The sequence below is a fragment of the Phoenix dactylifera genome, chromosome 3, assembly GCF_051530095.1.
Source record: "Phoenix dactylifera cultivar Ajwa chromosome 3, Ajwa_hap1_PhDact_Kaust_v1.1, whole genome shotgun sequence".
NCBI classification, from domain to species: Eukaryota; Viridiplantae; Streptophyta; class Magnoliopsida; order Arecales; family Arecaceae; genus Phoenix; species Phoenix dactylifera.
In genome coordinates, this window is record NC_143192.1 from 35,710,567 (window position 1) to 35,730,368 (window position 19,802).

The window sequence follows — 19,802 nt, forward strand, 5'->3', positions numbered from 1 at the left end:
AGTCCGCATTCTTCACGCGCCCCCCATTCTATGCGATCACGGGAGGCCCCTGCATCGCATCCCCCTCTTGGCCCAAAGAAGGAAGTTCACATCCTTCCTCTTGATAGTCAATTTTAAAGACCACGCAATAGCACGTATCTAGTAGAATAGTGATTACGGGTATCGATTCACAGAGATTGGGGTATAGTTGTTTTCTAAAAAAAATATTTAAAAAGGAAAATTTATAAAGAAAATTAAACTAAGAAATTTAATGAAAATGCAATTGAAGTGATATCAGTGTGAGGGGACCTAGGGCAAGGAATACACCACTAACATCGGAACAAGGATTAATTGTATTTTAATTTATTTTTGGATTAACATGCAAATTGGCTACAAGCCTAATAAGCATTTAAATAGAAATTCACAAAAGCAATTTGGGAATAATCCATTTTCAGTTGGTATGAAATATCTATCCTAATCTAAGGTGGTAGCACACCACATCTTCCTTATGCATGGATTATCTTATATTTACTTTGTGATAATGAAGAATACTTGCATAAGCATCATACTTAAAATCATAGAAATTAAATATGAGATGAAATAAAATATTCATTGGGAGCAAAATAAAGTTTATACAACTCCAGGAATAGAAAATTAAAATATAAAACCCTTGGCCCTTTGTTAGGGCTGCATCCAGCCCTAGTGAGGAGATCAGCCTTCCATGGAGTCGTGGGCGACAGCAACAGCGATGTAGAAGGCCTTCATCATGACTGGGTTCTCCTTTTTTTCTCCCGTCGGCTTCCTCTCCCTCTTGAACTTCATTATTTTTTTCTTTGAAAAATCATTCCCAAAATACCCAAACTACTATCTCTCCCACTTATTTTTGTGGAAACTTGGTCTGGGAACCCAAGCTTCTCCAGCGAAGAGATGATGCCGTGAAGAGAACTTTCCTCCTTTTATAGCTTCCCCAGCGCCCTACTTCCCTCACATGGATAAGATCTTCCTAGTGGGAAGATAACGACGGAGAAGCGGCGGACGTGCGATGAAGATAGAGCTGATCCGGGAGTTGGAAAGAAGGTGAGCTGTTGATGCGAATCCAGGGAATGAAACGAAGGAGCCAGGCTTCTTCAACACGTGGAAGGATTCTTGGACGCGGCTGGGACGCGGTGCGGAAGATTTGAGCCGATTCGGACGTTGGGAAGGATGTGGACTGGGAGACGATCGCGTTGACAAGGCTGGCTTTGGCTTTGGATGCAGGGGATGATGCGGACGTTGAGAAGATCCCGGCTCTGTTCCTTGATCCTTGGATGCGATGAATTCGTTGTTGGCTCTGATCCGGATGCTGGTAGTTTGGTTGTGCTGCCGTTGGCTGGAGATCTGGGAGATGGGCATGAGATTGTTGCGGATGTTCATCCGGCTGTGAACAGGGGATGATGAATCGCATGAGAATAAAGCCGTTGGGAGGAATTGGATGAGATCCTGAGGTTTGCTGGGATTTGGCTGGTTGCGAATGGGATGAGATTTGTTCCGAGAGGATAGAGTTGGGATGAGGAGGTAGGGGATTCGGAGAAGATGGGATTCGAACTGATCTTGAAGCAGGGATGTTTGGATTTGCTGGGATAAGGATGATTAATTACAAACAGGATAAGAATGCAAGCTAGGATGTTGGGATCTCGGCTGATAACAAGGAACGGATACCTGGTGACGTGGATGCAGTGGGAGAGAAGAAGCTGCTGGGATAAGGATGATCGCAAGCTGGGAGATGTGATCTAATCCGGAACGTGGAGGAGAAGCTGGATGCGTGAAACAGGGGAGTTAATTCAAAGATGAGGAAGCAAATGAGGGTGATGCGGATGATGGGATGAAGACGAGAGAATCCGTGGATGATGGATAGCTTGATTCGGCTGGGAGAGAGTTTGGATAAAATCTGGGATGATATGGATGACGTGGGATAGTGTTCTCGGCTGAGAGGAGATGCCGGATTTGGAACTGTGAACGGTGGGGTCAATCCAGGAGGCTTGGGAACGCAATCCACGGAATGGGGAATAAGCTTGGGTGCTCATCCGGTTGGGAGGAAATCCTTGGACTGCAGACGATGTGGACGCTGGAGATGATGTTGTTTTGCTGGGAAGGATGACGTGGTTGTGAGATGAATGGCTGAGTTAGCTTGCGGTTGCAGTTGTGGTAGGGAAGAGAAACTGCTGTGGAGAGGGATCGGATGAAACTTGGATGCCGTGAATGCAGGGGAGCTGGGAAGATGTTGTTCCGAAGATTTTAATGTGGTTTGGCTGGGAACATGGTTGGAGTGTGGAATTTTAGTTGAACAAGATATGAGGAGTGGATGGAGCTTTGGGATTCGTGCAAATATGATGGTATGCTTCGAGATCTGAGAGACAAATAATTGAAGGGATTTTATTATTTTTGAGATTAAAATAGGAGAATTGGATCATATGAAAAAAGAGTTGGAACGAGTGGGAAGAAATTTAGGTGAAGGTGGGAAGAGTCAGGAATTAATGGGAAGCACTGAATTTTGGAGAAGAGTTCTTGGAGTCGACTCTGGAGGATGTACAATTGTGAAATGATGCAGTGTAGTTTAGGTTTTACCTAATTAAGCATGACTTGACCTGCATACATTAAGCTCAATCAGTAAATAAGTAAAACTCGAATTACCTTTAAAATGCAATGATGAAGGTAACACAACTTTTTAATTGAATTTACAAAATATTTGAATTAAAATAATGATAAGTGCTATGAATAAGATATTAATTTATGCATTATTTAGCACTTATCACCTCTTCAGCGCCCCGTATCCCATCCATCCACGAAAACCTCGTGCGTGCGCCCCATTCCTCTTCAGCCATCAAGGAGCCCGTGAAGCCAGCCATCATCTTCTTCCCACTTCGGGATCTACAACTCCTCCTTCCCGTGATCCCGCCTCATAGAGCGCCCCCCTGCTTCGTATGCATTCACAATGCGAGCCATTCCGGACATTCCGCGACCAGCTCTAGTGATCCCACGGCATCCTCGTTTTCGGATCAGCTTCTCCATCCCATGATCAAGATCCAGTGTCTCAGCCTTCCCACGGAGCCGCGTCCATTCCAAGTCTGCCTCCTTTGAAGCCGGTGATGCATCCCAAGATTGCTCGTCCCAGCATCCCACGCTTCAAGTCTCCGCGTCTGCAAGCGATCACGCATCCTCCCTTCCCGAATCCTCGCCCGTCTGCCCTCTCCTTCCTCGCGTCTGCCATCATTCACGCCCCAGTCATCATGATCCAATCTTTGGTGGGGATCTATAAGAGGGCGAGAGGCCATCGGCTGAAGGAGTGAGCTCAGTGGGGGGTGGTGGCCGGCGGGTCCAAGAAAGAAATAGGGGAGTTCTGTTTTGGGGAGAGAAGATAGAAAGAAAGAAAGCCCTGTTTCAGGTTGAAAGAAAGAATAAAAAATAGAGGAGGGAAGAAAGAGGAGTTTTCTAATTTCTTTTATTCCTTCCTTTGTTTTTTATGTTTTATTTTGCAGAAGGAGGAGGCAGTAGGATTCCAAACTTCATTTTATTTCTTTTGTAATTGTCCTTTTTTTTATGCAATCAATAAATTTTCTTTTATGCAATCCTTGTTCTAGATTCAAGTTAATTTCTGCTTTTTATGCAATCTTTTAATTTCTTTAATTTTTATATGCAATATATTAAATCTTTCTTTATGCAATTTGTGTTCGCTTCAATCTTCTTGTTTTCATCCATTTTAATTTATGCCAAAGCTTTTCTTTTCCAATAAATATATAAATACTTTTCAAATCTAAGTATATGTCTTCTAGTTAATTTCAATTAAAAATAATTCTCCGGTAGACTAGAAAATCTATCATCATCCCCGGCATAATATTTTTCTTCTATCATTCAAAAATCGATTTTGAATCCGACTGAATGTTCTAATTTTTATGCAACTCCAACCGCCTCCCTGTAGATCGACCAACTATTCTTCAAGTAGGAAAGGTAAGAGTAAAATTAAATTAAACTTTGTTTGTCGGTTCTAACAACGATCTGTTTAGCATATTTTTAGGTAAACAGAAATCGCACGAACAGAATTTTGGCGCCGTTTTCGGGGAGGCAAATCGAGAAGCAAGAACGATCACGAAGATCAAATCGGATTTTGGATGCCCAGAGTGAACGCACTCCGGTAGTAAGTTTTTATTTTTCCTTATTTTGATTATTTTTAGTTAATAATTTCGTAGTTATTAAATTCTAAAATTTGAAATTCGAAATTTAAAGTTTTTTTAAAAAAAGGTAAAAAAATTAAAATTTAAAAAAAATGAAAAAATTTTGAAAATTCAAAAATTCAAAAATTTAAATTCAAAAGTTGAATTCTGAGATTCAAAATTTGAAATTTAAATTTAAAAAAAAGGTTAAAAAAATTAATTAATTAAATTAAAAAAATAGTAAAAAAATTGCTTGCTCAGTTAATCAGTACAACCTAATGACATTGCGTAAACTTTAAGAAAATCATTGATTATTTGCTGCATTTAGTATTAAGCATTTGCATAAAATAATTTAAGGGCAAAATTCATTAAAAAGATAAGGTCAGAAAGTCATTACCTGTTCTTAGCCCAAAAATCACCACCTTGCATACATATCCTAAGCCAAATTAAATTAAAATCAATTAGACGTTGGTCTTAGGATTTTCGAGCTCAATTAGGCTCTTGGAAAGAAGTGGCTGAAAGCCACTCCAGTGAGAATTTAGTAATTTGTGATGTCTAAGAAAGTTTTACAACAGTGAAAATTGTTACAGTATTGTGGTATTGGTGTATCCCTTCTGGCACCACCACACACCCCGAAACTTTTTAGGTCACTGGTTACTGGATCGCTTAACTGGTAAGCTCAAGCTTAATCTGAAAGAAAGATTAGGAGCTGTCTAATCTAGAGAGAATTTCAGAAACTTTTTAACCTGATAAATCTCTATGCAACTAGATTTAAGAAGCTACTAAACCTCACTTAATTCTAAGACTAATAGGGTCAAATTGTTGTGTGGTGTTGCTTGCGATCATCTGTGTCTAGCCCTTCTCTTCTCTTAGGATTTCGTTCATTTTAGGAGTCAAATCTAATGAATTGTTGATAATGTATGCATGGTAGAAGGTCATTAAGGGATAAGTTAATCCCATTTGATCCTGAGATTGACAGAACTTTTCATTACAACTTGCGAACTGTAAACCAACCGTCAATCTCTACAATGGGTGAACATATTAGAACTTTGAATGAGTTGTTTCCACCCGCATCCGCTAGTCCCCCTACTTGCATAGTATTACCAATTAATAATGCAGCCCAATTCGAGATTTGGGCTGCAACAATAAACATGTTACCCAAGTTTCATGGGTTCGAGAGGGAACAATCCTACATTCATCTAAACTAATTTTTGACAATCTGTCAAACATTTAGAAATCAAAACTTAGATGAAGAGGGTATTAAATTAAGGTTGTTTCCCATGACTTTAGAGGATCGTGCTGCTGCATGGCTGTATTCTCTTGCTTCAAATTCCATCACATCATCTGAACAACTATCTAGGAAGTTCATGGCTAAGTTCTATCCCATGGTAAAGATTGAAAAAATTAAGGATGCCATCAGAACTTTTAGAGAAAAATCTGAGGAGGAATTTTTCCAAGTTCGGAAAAGATTCTATGATCTTTTGGTCAAGTGCCCGCACCATGGGCTTGATAAGGCTGATCTGGTCCACTTCTTTTATAAAGAACTAACTCCGGCACATAGAAACATGATTGAGTCCATGCACAAGGGTAGGTTCATGAACCAAACCCCAAATCAAGCCTATGAATTTCTTGTTGACTTAGCCGAGAACGCCCAAAATTGGAGTAGCTATGGTGAGGAAGTAAATAGAGATGAGTTCGGATCTAGAAAATTAGGTAATTATGAAATAAAAGCAGATCCAGATCTCAAAAATGTTATATCCAATCTGGTGACTAGAGTAAACAATTTAGGCAAAAAGTTTGATGCTTTCACTGTGTCCATTAGTTCAGGGTCATATAAAGAGTTAAATTCCGTCATGAAAGTGGATCACGAGTCATATAGTTTGTGTGTCTTGTGTAATAGTCCGGAGCATCTAGTGGAGTGCTGCCCTAATCTGCCCACCATAAAGGCCGAGCAAGCAAATGCTCTAAATTCATATAGTGCCTTTAAGAAGCCCATTTCCGACTCGTTCAGCCCAGTTTACCATCCTGATAATAGGTTCCACCCAAATTTTTCATACAAGCAGAATGAACCTATTCAGTATCAAGGTGGTCCACCAGGTTTTTAGAACAACTACCCCAGGATAGGTCCATCACAAATGAACCAACCTTTGGTTCCATCTGTACCTCCTTATAATGCCCCTATCCCACAGCAACCTTCACCATTAGAAACCATGATGGCCAATATGATGAAATAACAACAAGATTTTATCAAGCAACAACAACATACCAATACAGCCCAAGCCTAGACTAACCAATTCCATGCGCAAGCAATTGCAAAACTTGAAGTTAGTCTGAGCCAAATAGCTAACTCTCTAGGGGATAGGAAGAAAGGTGAACTACCTAGTCAACCAGTGTCTAACCCTAGTAGACAACAAAATCAAGGTCAGGTAGGTCAGTATCAAATCAATTCTAATAGAAATCTGACCTATGAAGTTCAGACAATTACCACTTTAAGGTCTGGCAAGCAAGTGGACAATAAAGTCCAACTTCCTGAACATGAAAAAGAAAATAAAAATGAATATGATAAGAACCCTATTCAGAAGAGAGGTCAAGAACAGGATAAATCAGACAAAAAGAAAGAACCCATAGAAACATACAAACCTAAGGTTCCCTTTCCCAGTAGACTTCAGGACTCCAAGAAACAATCCAACTTTGATGAAATCATGGAAGTCTTTAAAACTGTTCGAATAAATATACCTTTTCTCGATGCCATAAGACAAATTCTCTCCTATACAAAATTCTTGAAAGACCTCACCACAGTCAAAAGAAAAACCAGCATTCCTAGGCAAGCTGTTATGGCTGCACAAGCCTCATCTCTCATTCAACAATAGATTGCCCTTAAATACAAAGATCCTGGTTGCCCCACAATTGAAATAAAAATAGGAGAGACGATCATCCAGAGAGCCCTATTAGATTTAGGAGCCAGTGTGAACCTACTTCCCTACAATGTGTACCAAAAGTTAGGTTTGGGAGAATTAAAGCCCACAAATATTACCCTTTTCTTAGTAGATAGGACGGTGAAGTATCCCAAGGGTATTGTAAAGGATGTAATAGTAAAGGTAAACGAGTTTTACTATCCTGTGGACTTCATTATCCTTGAGACCGAACCTGTAATACATCCAGACAATCACACACCTATAATTTTAGATAGACCCTTCTTAGCCACAGCAAATGCGGTGATCAATTGTTAAAATGGGATGCTGAAGTTATCTTTTGGCAACATGAAAGTCGAGCTTAATGTCTTCAACATAAGTAAACAACCACCAGACGACAAAGAAATCAATGAAGTTGACATGATTGAAAGTCTGGTTCACGAGACTTTCTTACAAACTTATAATAAGGACCCTTTAGAGGCTTACCTTGCCTATTTTGAGGAAGGGGTCGAGCATGTGTCCCCTAATTCTGTTCTCCTTATGAGCATAGATCGTCATCAGCCGACTGTTCTTCCTCGGACTCTTCCAAAACCATTCTTAGATAATGGTTGAAAAAAAATGAATCTACATTTTGTCTGGCTGAAGACATAAAACTTAGCGCTCTTGGGAGGCAACCCAACATGTAAATATTATTAAAAAAATAATTAAATTATTAAATAAAATAATTAAATAAAATATATATATAATAATAATTTTCAATAAATTACTAACATACAGGTTTGGAGATTTTTGGCCCCAATTGTCACTTTACCCATCCATATCAGGTAACTTCTCCTCTGTCCTATTACTGCTTTAAATTTTCTTTAACATTAAGGATAATGTTAGATTTAGGTATGGGGGTGAGAATATTTTTGATTGCAATTTAAAAATAATAATAATAATAAATAAAAATAATAAAAAAAATAAAAAAAGGAATTTCAAATTTTTAACTCAAACTCTAATCTTTTTGGCTGTACAAACTAGAAATTGCTTTGACAATAGCTTTGAGTAAGGAATATGATAGCAGTTCTAGCTTGAGTTTTCGTCCCACCTATCGTCTGCTAACATGATAAAAGATGATTTAGCACCTACACGTAAGCACATGAATAGTGGGGTATGTATACTTGCAACTAATATGAATACTTTCAATCTTCAGAATAATTTAAAGTTATATGTGTGATAAACACCCTAATCAAAAAAAAAAAGATAAAATGAAATAAAATAATGAGTTTATTTCAAGTCTTCTCACTGAGTAACCGGGCCTCTTGCCTGGCCAGCAGCGAGTGTTCGCGTAAAAAGGTGAGGATGATTGAGATTAAACTCTGAGTGACTAATTTGGCCTTGAAGCCTAGTTAACTTGAGTTATTAAGCTTGTTAGGGTGTCTCTACACCTAGTGCCCTGAGCCATCTGGATCGGAAGTCATTGGCCTAACACTCGTTACATGGGTTAGCTAGAAAGCTTAATAAGGCTAGATATTGCACAAGTCATTCTTCTTAGCATTCAGTCTAAAATATATATATATAAAGAATCTGGGGTGTTCATTACCATTTAACTCTAGAAAGTCTTGAAAATTGGAGTGATCATGTTGGAAGTAAGTGAAAGCCACTCATTTATATGATACTATCTTGCACCTCACTAAATTCTTGACTTGTTAGCAGTGATAAGTGCTTAATAATTCATAATTTAGCTATCTTTCCATAGCACTTATCAATATTCTTAAACTAATAAATATGTATTTTACCATGAAATTGAATGATCATTGAAATAAATTTAAAATATGGTAAAAAGTAAATAATTCTTTTCTTGAATCAGACTCTGAACTTGTCTCTCTCTTGTTTGCAATCTTTCATGAAAATTACAGGAAAACATATAAGGAAGAGATTGTGTTAACCCGGTTTGGTAAACTGATAGAGTTGTAATCAAGCTAAGGTTATAATTAAATGGGTTTTGGTCTTAATTAATTAGATTGAAAGCTATAATTAATTATTTTTGTATGAGAAAAATGTTTGATTAATTTTATTAAGTCACGGTCCTGTTTTTAGTTTTGTCGAGTCCGGTCTGAAGCAGTTTAGCAAGAATTGAATTTAAATAACATTGGGCTCGAGACCAAGTTCAAGCAAATTAAAGATCATAACCTACCTCAAATCCAAAGCCAATTCCCAAACCAATCCTATTACTTTCCCGCGACCACTATCCAAGCAATCCAACGGTTCAGAAACTCCCGTCTCCGCATCACGTTTCCAAACTAAGCAAAATAGAGGAGATCCTTGTTTTAAATTCATATATGCCCATTTTCACGTCAAAATAAAGCAAGAAAAATAATTTTTTCCAAAAATTACTGGAATCACTGTTCAGGTGAACAGTATTCCGAGGTAACACTGCTCATATGAACAGTGTTCCGTGAAAAACACTGTTCATATGAACAGTGTTACAAAATATATATATATAATATATAAGCCACTGTTTATCTTCTTCCTCCCTCCTTGCATCAGGGCCGTCCACCTTCCTCTCGTCGATCCCGCGTCGTGCCCACCGCGTTCATGCCATCTCCTCTTCCGGATTTCCATCTCCACGCCGTGACCAGCGCCTCCGCACGGCTGCCGTTCCGAGCATCCGAGACAGCATCGCATCCCAGCGTATCACGCCATGGATCCGATCACTTTCTTCTTCCGCTCCCCTGCCAGCATCCTGTTTCTCCGCCATCAGCCGGTGCAGCCTCTCTTCCCAGCTCCTCCGCCATCAAATCTCTGTGATTCAGCCTTCTCCGTGATCATCGTCTGCCCAGCCGTCCGTGATCGGCTCGTCCAGCTCCTTCCGTCGATCCCGCGGCCATCTCACCTTATCTCGTCTGCACGTCAACCTCCCATCGATCCAGCGGCCAGCTCCATTGATCCGGCCATCTGCATTCAACCCGGCGCTCCACGGATCATGCTTTCCTCTCGAGATCCAGCCATTCGCCATTTTCGCCCGCGAGCTGCCCTCCAGCATCACGCCCCGGAAGCAGCCGCCCATGATCTCTTCTCCCTTCCCGAATGAGCACACTGGATGACTATAAAAGCAGGGGGGAGTTCGGTGGCAAGGGGAGGCCACGGTTTGAAGAACAGAGGAGGAGCCTCTGTTCGGAAGAGAAAGAAATAAAAAAAGAGAGAAAGGAGGGGGGGAAGAGAATAGTTTGTGATATATTGGGAATAATGGGAGGTGAAGGCTTTCATTTGAAGATGGGAGGTCATCCGGAAGCCATGCGCGGCTAAACGTCTAGTCTAAGGCTGGATGAAGCCCTAGCAATGTATCAGGGCATTGTAGTTCTTATTTTTATTATTATTTTGGAGCTTGTTTAAATTCTTATTTTCAATGAAATATTTCTTTATGATATTTAAACTTTGAGCATGCTAGTTACTAATCATGTTTGCTAAAGTAGTCTAAGATGATTCATGCCTAGGAAGATGAAGTGTGCTGCATCCTAGATTAGCATACTTAGGTAGACACTTCATGCTACACCGAAGATGGATCTTCCTAACACTCTTTATGCTTTTATTTTAAAAGGCTTGTAGCCAATTTGCATGCCTCTCCAAAAGATAAAAATTAAGAACACAGTCCCTAATGCAATGCTACGCGGTGGATTCCAAACCCTAGATCTATCTACTTTGATAAATTTCAATTCATACTCATAGATTAATTTAGTTAAATCAAGTTAGCAAATCCTTCTTCTTGATTTATTTTTAAAAGAAAAATAACTTATTCTTCAATCCCTGTGGACCGACACCCGTAATCACTATCCTATAGGATACGTGCTATTGCGTGGTTTATTTTTGAAATTGAAATAACCGATCAATTTTTGGCACCGTTGCCGGGGATTGCTAGCATAGTTATTTTTCCTATCATTAAAAAAAAAATTAATTAATTAAAAACAAACTTTCAAAAAATATATATATATATCTAAAATAAAATAAAAAAAATATGTTCTATTATTGTAAATTTTTTTAATCTCCTTTTTCTCTTCTACTAATTTTTTTTATTATTATTTTTCTTTTGGTCTTATTTGATCAGAAATCGAAGAGGAGATCTGGGCTATCAAAAAGGAATGCTTTAGAGGTTTGCTTAAAAAAAATTTAAATTGCTGGAGAAATTTTCTTTGGTAACCTCTAAACCTTTCTTATTTAAATTAATTATTAGCTTGGAATTTTGTGGTGATTGTTTGATTTTAATTTCAGCAAAACTGTGAATGCATGCTTGATACACATACACAAATTAATCCGCACATAGTAAGGGCAATCACCCCAACAAGATAAGAGCCGGATTTCATCACCGGACTCTTGCCCAACTTAGGTGAACTCAATCTCAAATAGTGTCACTTTAATTAAAATCAATTAGACGTTGGCTCCTAGGGACATTCGAGCTCAATAGGATGAAGATCACCGAAAGTTGCACCAATTTTGCTCTGTGGCTTAGTTGATGTCTAGGCAAGCTTTGTCCCTATAAGGAAGACAGTTCATCTGTTCGAGGCAAGTGGGTTTTAAGTGGGACCTTTGCGAACGCATCGTGACCCCTCCACTTACCTGGGAGCTTACCTAGTCAACTCGGTTCATTAGACCGGATTGGAGGCTTAGGTACCCTCTTCAAACCAGTTAGGAGTTGTCTAGTGGTTTTAGGACAAAGACTAGGATTGATATGCTTTTCTCTTTTATTGCATGCTTGACTGATCGAGTACTAGTGTATGCAAGGGAGTCGTTCTAGAGTACGTGACCTATTACCTTTTAACCCTGAAATAGAACGGACCCTTAGAAATATTCGAGCTAAGATCAGAACAATAGAATCATTCCCACCTCCTGAGATGGCTGAAGAACAGCCCAAACTCCTGAGGGAGTACTTTACTCCCACCATTTACACTTTCCCATCTTGCATTCGATTACCTGAAGTAGCAGCTGTACAATATGAAATAAAATCTAGTGGATCCAAATGCTCCCATCTTTTTATGGGCTCACCAATGAAGACCCATATAAACACCTAGATGAATTCCTTGAGATTTGCACCACTGTCAAGATTCAGAACTTTACTGATGATGCTCTAAAACTTAGATTATTCCCCTTCTCCCTTAAAGATAGAGCCAAACAATAGCTGAATTCTTTAGAAGCCAACTCGATTCGTTCTTGGGATCAAATGCAACAAGATTTTCTTAAAAAATACTTTCCCATAGGAAGAACAAACCAGTTTAGACGTGCCATTACAAGCTTCTCCCAAACCGAGAGAGAAGAATTTCATGAAACTTGGGAGAGATTTTGGGACCTAATCCGTAAATGCCCTCATCATCAAATACCTAAGTGGCAGCTAGTGCAATGTTTTTATGACGGTTTGACTGAACGAAACCGTCAGATGATCGATGCCGCATGCGGGGGGACTTTCATGCTTCGAAATGAGCATGAAGCATGGCAACTATTTGAAAATCTTAATGAAAACTCCCTCCACCATGCTTCATGTTCTCGTCAAGCACCCCCAAATTTTCAAAGAAAAGGGGCCATTTGTGAAATAAGTCGTTCTATGGACCTATCTAGCAAGGTAGATGCATTGTCCCATAAGATTGACCAACTAATGATAGGAGGACATGTCGTTAGCTCTTCCCAAGCACAAGTATGTGCTATATGTTCTAGCCCATCGCATCCTATTCATGAGTGCCCCTCAGCACCCCAATTCCCCGAACTCGTGCAAGAACACATCAATGCTGCTCAAACACAACCCAGACCAGGTAATGATCCATTTTCCAATACATATAATTCGGAATGGCGGAATCATCCAAATTTTTCTTGGAGGCAGCAAGCTTCGAATACTACCCAACCCTACTCCCAAAATTTTCAAAACCCTCAGAATTTTCATCTCTACCGTCCCTCAAATCAATTTCAACACCCTCCTCCTCCAACTCAAAGAAATACAGCCTTTGAGGAGAAGGTGTTGACTGCCCTTCAAGGTTTGGAGGCAAACACACAACTATTGCACTCTCACACGCAATCAATTGCTAAGCTAGAATCCCAAATGGGTCAACTAGCCAATGCATTAAACAAACGAGAGGAATGTAAGCTTCCAAGTCAACCAATGAGTAATCCTAGGGGACAATACGTGGCTCAAGAAACTCGACTAAATCATGAGCAAGCTAATGCTTTGACTACCCTAAGGAGTGGACGTATAATAGATAACAAGGTTGGGGAGGGTAACAATAAGGAAGGTGAAGAAGAGGAGAGGAATGTATCACATGAAAATCCAAAACCTTCTTCAGCTAGTCCACCATCTGCCACAACCCACATTCCAAAGGCTCCATTCCCTGAAGCACTTAATGCAGCCTCTCCCTTTGGCAAGAAGGGAACTTCATTAGAAGAGATGATGGAGGTCTTCAAACAAGTTAAAATCAACCTCCCACTCCTTGATGCCATTAAACAAGTTCCCTCCTATGCCAAATTTCTCAAAGACCTTTGCACCCAAAAGCGGAAATCTAGAATACATGTGCCTAAAAAGGTCCTCCTAACTGAGCAGGTAAGTTCCATTCTCCAACACAACACCCCTCCAAAGTTCAAAGATCCTGGTGCTCCCACTATTTCCTGTGTCATAGGAAATAACTCCATCGACCGAGCACTCTTAGATCTAGGAGCAAGTGTGAATCTTCTACCCTATTCAATCTATGAAAAATTTGGGTTGGGTGAATTGAAACCTACCTCGGTATCTTTACAATTGGCTGATCGATTGGTGAAGATGCCAAGGGGGATGATTGAAGATGTACTTGTCAAGGTAGACAAATTCTATTTTTCAGTAGATTTTATCGTCCTTGACATGGAACATGTGCCCAACCTTAAAAAACAAATTCCTATGATTCTTGGTCGTCCCTTTTTAGCTACAGCCAATGCATGTATCAACTGTAGAACTGGGGCAATGGATATATCATTTGGAAACATGAAAATTAAGTTGAATGTGTTTTATGCTGCTGACCAACATGTGAGGGAAGACGAGTGTTGCCTAATTGATGAAATGGATGATCTTGTAGAGAACGCCCTTCCCTATATCTTAGCAAATGACCCCTTAGAGGCATGTTTGGCCCATTTTGACATTGACAACTTTGATACAGACAAGGCCGTAGAAGAAGTTAACATCTTACTCGACAATCAATCTCCTATGAGTTCCCTTCCTTGGAAGATCCGACCTGAACCCCTTCCCCCTATTGCTAGCACACCACTTTGTCCTTCCATTGATTCTCCACCTAAACTTGAGTTAAAGCCACTTCCGACAACTCTTAAGTATGCCTTTCTAGAACCAGAAGATACCCTCCCTGTAATCATCGCGGCCAACTTATCTACTGAACAGGAGGGTAAACTTTTAAGGGTGCTAGAAGAGAATAAACATGCCATAGGATGGTCTGTAGCCGATTTGAAAGGGGTTGACCCCTCTGTTTGTATGCATCGAATTCATCTCGAAGATGATGCAAAGCCCATCCGAGAAATGCAAAGAAGACTCAATCCTAACATGAAGGAGGTAGTCAAGAAAGAAGTGGTGAAGTTATTAGATGCCGGAATCATTTATCCAATTTCTGATAGTAAGTGGGTGAGTCCGACACAAGTGGTACCCAAGAAATCAGGCATCACTGTGGTTGAAAATACGAAAGGAGAATTGATACAAACACGCACAACCATGGGTTGGCGCGTGTGTATTGACTACAGAAAACTTAATTCGATGACTAGGAAAGACCATTTCCCTCTACCTTTCATAGATCAAATTTTGGAACGGTTGGCTGGTCAAGGTTTCTACTGCTTCTTAGATGGTTATTCTGGATATAATCAAGTACCTGTTTATCCGGACGATCAAGAGAAAACCATTTTTACTTGCCCATTTGGGACATTTGCATATAGGAGGATGCCTTTTGGATTATGCAATGCACCCGCAACTTTTCAACGATGCATGATGGCCATTTTTTCAGATATGGTGGAAAACTTTCTAGAAGTGTTCATTGATGATTTCTCAGTTTTTGGCCTATCCTTTGACGATTGTCTGGACAATTTGACCTTAGTTTTGAAAAGATGTAAGGAGACCAACCTAGTATTAAGTTGGGAAAAGAGCCATTTCATGGTTCAAGAAGGCATAGTTTTAGGACACGTCGTGTCCAAGAGGGGCATTGAAGTAGATAAAGCCAAAGTCGATCTTATTTCCAATCTCCCTCCACCCAAAACTGTGAAACAAATCCGATCATTCCTTGGCCATGCTGGTTTCTACCGTCGCTTCATTCAGGACTTCAGTAAGATTTCCAAACCCTTGTGCAATCTTTTGGCCAAGGACACTCTCTTTGTCTTTGATAAAGCATGCGAGGAGGCATTTGAAAATCTTCGCTCAAAATTGACCACTGCACCTATCATACAGCCCTCTAATTGGACCCTTCCATTTGAATTAATGTGTGACACATCCGACTATGCAATTGGGGCAGTTTTAGGGCAACGGCTAGATAAAGTACCACATGTCATCTACTACGCTAGTAAAGCACTCTCAGATGCACAATTGAACTACACCACCACTGAAAAAGAGTTACTAGCTATAGTATTTGCGCTAGACAAGTTTCGATCTTACCTTTTAGGATCCAAGGTTACCGTATTCGCTGATCATGCTGCCCTTCGACACCTTCTTGCAAAGAAGGACACCAAACCCCGTCTGATTCGATGGATTTACTACAAGAATTTGACCTAGAAATTCGTGACAAGAAAGGAACTGCAAATGTCGTAGCAGACCACTTATCTAGGATTCTTCTTGAGCCCTCTAAGAATACCTCACCCTTACATGATGCTTTCCCAGATGAACAATTATTTGGGGTACAAGGAATGAAAACGCCATGGTTTGCAAACATAGTAAATTACCTTGCCATAGGACGAATTCCTGATGATTGGTCAACTCAAGACAAGAACCGATTCTTTTCACAAGTAAAGTTCTATTATTGGGATGATCCCGATCTATTCAAGTATTGTCCCGATCAAGTAATCCGTCGATGTGTCCCCGAATGCGAATTTCAAAGTATTCTTTCATTCTGCCATTCACAAGCTTGTGGGGGACATTTTGGGGGTAGAAAAACTGCAGCAAAAGTTTTACAGAGTGGATTTATTGGCCCACTCTTTTCAAAGATGCCCATAACTTTTGCCAAACTTGTGAACGGTGCCAACGGATGGGTACCATCTCCCGTAGAGATATGATGCCTCTCAATCCTATTTTAATTGTAGAAATCTTTGATGTATGGGGTATTGACTTTATGGGCCCTTTCCCACCATCCTTTGGTTTCGAATATATTCTTGTAGGGGTTGATTATGTTTCAAAATAGGTAGAAGCTGTCGCCACTAAAACTAATGACCACAGGGTTGTGATTAAATTTTTACATGAAAACATCTTTTGTCGTTTTGGCACACCCCGAGCCATCATCAGTGATGGGGGATCTCATTTTTGCAACCGGTCTTTCGAGGCTTTGGCTCGCAAATATAACATCACCCACAAAGTTGCTACCCCATACCATCCCCAAATGAGTGGACAAGTCGAGGTATCCAATAGGGAGTTAAAACACATCTTAGAAAAAACGGTACGTCCCGATAGGAAAGATTGGTCTCAAAGGATAAATGATGCACTCTGGGCTTATCGTACTGCCTACAAAACTCCTATTGGCATGTCTCCCTACCGATTAGTTTTTGGAAAAGCTTGTCACTTACCGCTAGAACTTGAACATAGAGCTTTCTGGGCTATCAAAAAGTTTAACTTAGACATGGCAGTAGCTGGTCCTCACCGAAAACTCCAACTAAGTGAACTTGAAGAATTGTGCAATGAGGCTTATGAAAATGCTAAAATTTATAAAGCAAGGACTAAGGCTTTTCATGATAAAAATATTAACCGTAAGTCCTTCGAACCTGGTCAAAAGGTTTGGCTATTCAATTCAAAGTTGCGACTCTTCCTGGGTAAACTTCGCTCTAGGTGGGATGGACCATTCATAGTAAAAAAGGTCTTTCCTTATGGTGCAGTAGAGATCCAACACCTCAATGGTGAACATGTTTTAAAAGTCAATGGCCAAAGGTTAAAACCTTATGTGGACTGTGTTACCGATGGGCAATTGATTGAATCTCTTAATTTGACGAACCCTGTTTATCAAAATAATTAAGGATGCACTGTATCTGGCTGAAGACAATAAACTTAGCGCTTGTTGGGAGGCAACCCAATTCTCTTAGATTTTTTTTTTAACATTGAGGACAATGTTAGGTTTAGGTTTGGGGGTATTTTTAAGTATTTTTTTCATTTTTTGTTTTGTTTGCATCTCTTGCATTCGTTTTCACTTCATAATGTCAGGTTTATCAAAAGAAATAAAAATATAAAAATATAAAAATATCTTTTTTAAAAAAATTGTGTTCATTTTTATAATTTAAAAAAAAATTATATATATATATATATTACCTAATTTCTATACATGAATGCGAGAATGATAAATACACAAGGTATATAAAATCTAAAAAGCCCAATGACTAGTCGGAAGTAATATAAATTTAATTTCTTTTTATTAAGTCTCTCTTAGGGAGTTGTAAGCTAATTAATACTTTGGAATTTCACTACACACTGGCCGACCCTTCTAAGGTCTAGGCTCGACAATATGTTGATAGTATAGTAGCAACCTTGGACCCTGATGAATCATACTTATCTAATTCAAAAAAAAACGATAAAAAGAATTTAGTCAGGAACATCGAAAAGGGCTACCTATTGTCAAAGGTCAAGTGGGCTTGTGATGAGAACTCCGAGCATAAGTCCGTAGGGGAGTCTTGATGCCTGACACCTTGTGCCAACTGGTGTGAGAGTTGTCGACTGATTGCTCGTTACACGGAGAAATCACCACAAGAGTAAAAGTGCACAATTTATATGCCTTTATAAAAATTAAAAAAAAATAAAAAAAACTCTGTATTGATCTTGAAAAAGATAATAGTGTGAAAGCCGTTGTTGTAAAAATTCGAGTAAACAGGAATATTACAGATAAAGCCCGTGAGGTACTAAAGTAAACATCCACAACTCTCGAAATCCTGCAGATAAGATGATTTTGAATCAGTGAGCAGGTTCTTTCGACCAATCCTTGGAAACTACTGGTATTAGCAACATTTTTGAGATCCAAACCCTTAGCTTGTGAACGGTCCAGATTTCACCGAGCACTCCAGTATAAATGAGTCTTACAACTTTCCTAACGAAAACTTGATGACTTCAACTTGAATTGCATCTTGACCTAGGATTTGGGCTGACTTAGTAAATAAAACCGTGTGTGCTTTGAAATTCTTATCATTTATGTATCTTAAATTAGATTTAAAAAAAAAGAAAAAAAAATTTCATAACAATAATGATTTATTTTAATATTGAAGTTTGTGGGTATCTTCACTGGAAACCCTCACGAGACTATAACTCGTCCACTAGGGTAACCTAGAGGTTTAAAGCCTTGTTGCATATGGTAAATGCAATCGCGATGCCTGCAAAAGTGAGTTAGAGCTTTTCTTTCTTTTTTTTATTTTGCTCGAGGACTAGCAAAACATAGGTTTGGGGGTGTGATAAGTGCTTAATAATTCATAATTTAGCTATCTTCCCATAGCACTTATTAATGTCCTTAAACTAATAAATACGTATTTTACCATGAAATTGAATGATCATTGAAATAAATTTAAAATATGGTAAAAAGTAAATAATTCTTTTCTTGAATCAGACTCTGAACTTGTCTCTCTCTTGTTTGCAATCTTTCATGAAAATTACAGGAAAACATATAAGGAAGAGATTGTGTTAACCCGATTTGGTAAACTGATAGAGTTGTAATCAAGTTAAGGTTATAATTAAATGGGTTTTGGTCCTAATTAGATTGAAAGCTATAATTAATTATTTTTGTATGAGAAAAATGTTTGATTAATTTTATTAAGTCACGGTCCTATTTTTAGTTTTGTCGAGTCCGGTCTGAAGCAGTTTAGCAAGAATTGAATTTAAATAACATTGGGCTCGAGACCAAGTTCAAGCAAATTAAAGATCATAACCTACCTCAAATCCAAAGCTAATTCCCAAATCAATCCAATTCCTTTCCCGCGACCACTATCCAAGCAATCCAACGGTTCAGAAACTCCCGTCTCCGCATCACGTTTCCAAACTAAGCAAAATAGAGGAGATCCTTGTTTTAAATTCATATATGCCCATTTTCACGTCAAAATAAAGCAAGAAAAATAATTTTTCCCAAAAATTACTGGAATCACTGTTCAGGTGAACAGTATTCCGAGGTAACACTGCTCATATGAACAGTGTTCCGTGAAAAACACTGTTCATATGAACAGTGTTACAAAAAAAAATATATAATATATAAGCCACTGTTTATCTTCTTCCTCCCTCCTTGCATCAGGGCCGTCCACCTTCCTCCCGTCGATCCCGCGTCGTGCCCACCGCATTCATGCCATCTCCTCTTCCGAATTTCCATCTCCACGCCGTGACTAGCGCCTCCGCACGGCTGCCATTCTGAGCATCCGAGACAGCATCGCATCCCAGCGTATCACGCCATGGATCCGATCACTTTCTTCTTCCGCTCCCCCGCCAGCATCCTGTTTCTCCGCCATCAGCCGGTGCAGCCTCTCTTCCCAGCTCCTCCGCCATCAAATCTCTGTGATTCAGCCTTCTCCGTGATCATCGTCT

General features: G+C 39.4%; 1 long non-coding RNA gene and 1 other non-coding gene across 2 annotated transcripts; both read right to left on the bottom strand.

Moving 5' to 3' along the window:
• Window positions 1-570: 570 nt before the first annotated feature.
• Window positions 571-2,551, bottom strand: LOC149768077 (uncharacterized). Its single transcript, XR_016399872.1, has 2 exons — window positions 1,678-2,551; window positions 571-1,593 (listed from the first exon to the last, which is right to left on the bottom strand). It is a non-coding gene; the product is annotated as an uncharacterized LOC149768077 (long non-coding RNA).
• A 9,773-nt stretch (window positions 2,552-12,324) lies between these two features.
• On the bottom strand, window positions 12,325-12,430 carry LOC149768078 (small nucleolar RNA R71). The gene has a single exon (XR_016400095.1). It is a non-coding gene; the product is annotated as a small nucleolar RNA R71 (small nucleolar RNA).
• Between the last annotated feature and the right edge of the window lie 7,372 nt (window positions 12,431-19,802).